The sequence below is a fragment of the Nasonia vitripennis genome, assembly GCF_009193385.2.
Source record: "Nasonia vitripennis strain AsymCx chromosome 2 unlocalized genomic scaffold, Nvit_psr_1.1 chr2_random0006, whole genome shotgun sequence".
Lineage (NCBI taxonomy): Eukaryota > Metazoa > Arthropoda > Insecta > Hymenoptera > Pteromalidae > Nasonia > Nasonia vitripennis.
This window is the reverse complement of record NW_022279613.1, coordinates 716,214-720,966: the sequence shown is the minus strand read 5'-3', so window position 1 is coordinate 720,966 and position 4,753 is coordinate 716,214.

The following is a 4,753-nucleotide window of genomic DNA, read 5'->3' as shown; positions in this document are numbered from 1 at the left end:
TTCGTGTTTACAGTCTTCCTGACACATGGGCTCGGCACACGATTTACATAGTGGAAATAGGGTAATCAAAATTTCTCGTCGGTAACACCTCGCACATCAGCAGACCGTCAATCTGGCTGATGTCGTTGTTGGGGCCAACTACACACGCACACTTAATTTCACCCACATAAAGTTTAGGATGGCCGACGGGATAGCGACCATGTTTGCAGATGTACGGGTATAATGAGCATCCAACAACATATTAAATTTTTTTATTCTCGCGAATATCGTATGATTTTATCGTTTTACTTGTGCGACCACCGAAAAAAGCATCTCGCGGATTAAGTGGTGTATGCCAGTCTTTTGTGACCTCTTTTATATACGTCATCATCTGCTCGATGTCGCTGTACTCGCGATCAAAATCACACTCCCACTTCTCAATAAGACGATACCCGTGCCACCGAATTTTTCCCGAAACTCTAAGTATTCTCTCGTACTGCTCGTCCATACTTTCGCTATTCACGATTGACATATCATGACCATGCCAATAACACCCGTGGAACTGAAGTACGATTCTCATTGTTTTCTAACACGCAAAATCCATCTACCACATTCGCAAGGCGAGACCGCACGAGCACGGAGCGCGGCAGCCGGCAAGCGACTCGGCGACGACGCGCCAGGTGGTTAAACTTGAAATGTATGATGTCACTGATTCGGACTATGTAGATTTATATTAGTAGTATATGGGCTGGTATGGAGAGACTGGGCGTGGCCTAGAGTGACGTCACCAGTCCCGTGGCTGGCGCCAGTTGTTTATGTAAACAGAGGCCCATGTTTATATCAACAGTAGCTGATAAGGTTAATAAACATGATTTACGACCACTACTGTCATAAACAAAAAGTCGGTCATCGATGGGTGACTTTTATTTGTTTATTAATAAATAATTATAAATAATTTTTAAACAAAAGCTATATCACGCATACGATGCCAGCCCTCCCCCTTTTACCCCAAGCAGACCCGAGCGCGACTCTCTCTCTCTCTTCATCTTCATTGTCTTCGCCTGCACCCGCATCTTCCAAGGTAACTCTGTCCGAGGGACGCAAAGTTCATCAGGGCCTTCATAGATGAAAACTCCCTTCAGTCGGTTCCATATGGTGCCACGCACCACAAGCCGGAATCTGACACCTGGCTTGATCTCTGCCTAATCGACGAGCAGGATCGCCTGCTTGCGCACTGGAAGACTGACACACCTTTCATAAACGGACACAACCTTATAACAGCCACACTCGTCGTACAGATGCCACGACACGTACCTCTAACTTATACTTACAGAAACTACAAAGGCATCTGTGCCGAGAAGCTAAGGGACTTCCTCGGTGCGTGCGACTGGTCATTGCTCGCCACGTCATCACTAAACGACTGCATCACATTACTAAACACTAACCTAACAAACGCTATAAATCATCTCGCCCCATTACGTACAGTGATCCCAAGACCAAAACGTCACCCGTGGTTTACCACGGCTCTTCGTGACCTCTTGAAAGAACGGGACCGACTCTATCGTCGCTTCCGCAGATCACGTCTCCCTTTGGACTTGTTCCTTTACAGACTTGCCAGGGATGACGCTCATAGACAGGTTGAGGATGCCAGGCTGAACTATTATCATTCACGGCTGTCATCCCTGACTGACGTCGGCGAGATCTAGAGAGAGCTTGAGAGACTTGGAATCACCACCTCCAAAGAAAAACCACCTTCTCGCTTCTCCATTGAAGACCTCAACAAGCATTTCAGCGGTGTGTCCACCGATCCGCTAACCCCCGCTGTTGAGGATTATCTGCGCAAGCTCGAGAGTCAGAACAGCCCCGAACATTTCAATTTTAGGGAGATAACGAATCGGACGTAGCAGCCGCGATCATTCACTTTGACTCCTAGGCAAGTGGCAGTGATGGCATCCCACAGGTTGTAATTCATAAGGCACTGCGAGTATTGTCGCTCCCATCCTCTGTCATATTTTCAACCTGTCGTTGAGCGAACCCTGTTTCCCATCTGCCTGGAAAAAGTCACTAGTGCTCGCGCTAAACAAAGTCAGTTCTCCAACAGCATTAACTGACTATCATCCGATCTCCCTACTATGCTTTCTGTCCAAAGCTCTGGAGTGGCTAGTTCACAGGCAAATCTCTGAACATCTTGAATCGAGGCTCTGCCTTGATAATCTTCAAACTGGTTTCCGCTCCGAACACAGTACACAATCAGGCCTTATCAAGCTGACCGACGATGTCAGGCTCGGGATCAACAAAAATATGGTAACACTCCTGCTTCTTTTCGATTTTAGTAAGGCGTTTGACACTGTGTGACACGTCAAGCTACTCAGCAAGCTAACCTCTTTCGGCTTCGCTAAGCAAGTCATCCGCTGGCTCGCCTCATACCTAACAGGCAGAGAGTAGGCTGTCATTGGTGACAATGGGGAACTTTCCACCTTTCGCCCACTCAACACTGGGGTACCGCAGGGATCCGTCCTGGGTCCTCTGCTGTTCTCGTTGTACATCAATGATATCAGCTTCTGCCTCGACTCCGATATATCTCATCTCATATATGCGGATGACTTGCAGATTTACAGCCAATGCCGCCTGGAGGAGCTCGACTCCTGTTCCGAGAGGATGACTGTTAACGCCGACAGGATTTCAGGCTGGGCTGCACAGAATCATTTAAAAATAAACGTTCGCAAAATGCAGGCAATCGTCCTGGGCTCTCCCTACTACATAAACGCTTTGCCAACTTTTGCTAATACCTATATCAATATAGGGGGAGCCCGGGTCGAATACCAATCAACTGTGCGCAGTCTAGGGTTGGTGCTCGACTCTAAGTTAACCTGGAAAGAACACGTCACACAATTGTGTAAACGTGCCCATTCACTAATGTACAGACTCAATTTTTTTAGAAAGAGCACTGATCATCGACTGCGCAAGCACCTTGTGCAAGCATTATTATTCCCTATCATTGACTACTGTTCACTAGTGTACTGCGACCTGACTCAAGAACTAGACACAAAACTACAGAGACTGGTAAACGTGGGAATCCGTTACATCTATGGTGTAAGAAGGGACGAGCACATCTCCCCCTACAGGCGTGAGTTGCAGTGGCTCACCACCACTGGACGTCGAAAATACTTCATGGCCTGCTTCTTAAGGAAGCTCTTTAACACTGCCACTGCAGCCTATATCATGGCCTTTTTCGACTTCCATGTTGCACTCCGCCCTGTGAGGGGGGAGGTGACCCCCCTGGACATACCTCCCTTCGCCACAGAAACGCTGCGGAATTCATTTCAGGTCAGCGCCTCATATCTCTGGAACGCTCTACCATCTCATCTGCGGAACACAAACTCTGTCACACTTTTTAAAACACTGGCTAAACGCCACATCTTGGCTCAGGACAACATCGAGTCCTAGTCGACTCTCTCTCACTCTCCACATACAGCTCGCATCTTCCCATCTCGCCCTCATCACATCACATTCTATTGCACGTTCCATCTCACACACATCTATCACCCAAACTAAATTAAAAACACTATATATAGAAATTACTAAAATGTAAATATTGTACAATATAATGTACAGAAAAATAAAATAAATTAATCTAAATCTAAAATCTCTCTCTCTCTTTCGCTGTCTACTCCATACCGGCCCCGAGCTCGAACGCACGTGCGCGACTCTCGCTATACCAGCCCGTAGCCCCCCTCTCCTTTTACACTATAGTAGCCCCGAGCTCTGACGCGGTGGCTCTCTCTCTCTCTCTCTCTCTCTCTCTCTCTATCTCTCTTTCCCCTCTCTACGCCATACTCGCGCGCTACCTGTCTCTCGCGTATACCTGCTGTTTGGCTTTTATTGCCCTAGCGCCGACTCTGATACTTTCTGCGCAGTAAAGAGAGAGATTGTTCCACGTATATAATTTATATGGTGGCCCTGAAAAGGGCCGACTGTTTTTTAAAATATATTGTTATATCCGAGTCAGTTCACACAAATAAGTACACACTATTTATAAAAGAACACACAAACTCAGACTCTTTATTTAATACGTAGAATACGTCTAGGTATTTTGTAATAATTTTTATGAGAAATTTGACTCGGATGTTAGCAAATATTTTATAGGTCTTGAGCTGAAAATTTTAACAGGTACTGTAATTTAATTCTAAACATTTGAAAAAATATTTGTGCAAAACTCCAGATATGTAGCTTCATGGATTTGGATATCGGCTATTAAAATTATATGGCTTTTATTTACTAGTTTATATTTACTTAAGCTACCAACATAACTTTGTAAGATGTAAAATAATGTTAAGTATGATTTAATTAAAAAATAATCAACAATACAAGCCTTCATTAATAAATCATTTTCTTCTTATATTGAATAAGTGTTATTATACTATATGATATTAACTTCAAAAGGTTAAGTATACATGCAAAGCGCTTTATATGTATATAAGCGAAACTGGTTAGTTTGTATAAGTAGTTTTCATCTTAGAAAATATGCCAGCCAGATTGGTTAACATTTTACTAGGAAAATATCAAGACAATAAAAAGTTATCTTGTCAAAAATATTTACATCAAATTTTACATAAAATTTTATGTAAAGATTTTAAACCACTTAATGTAATATTTCACATAAAATTTTACATATTGATCTTTACGTACAATTTTATTTAAAATTTTACGTAAAGTTTTACAATTTAATTGATTTATATAAAATTGTACACGTAAAAGTTCTAAATTATTAGAT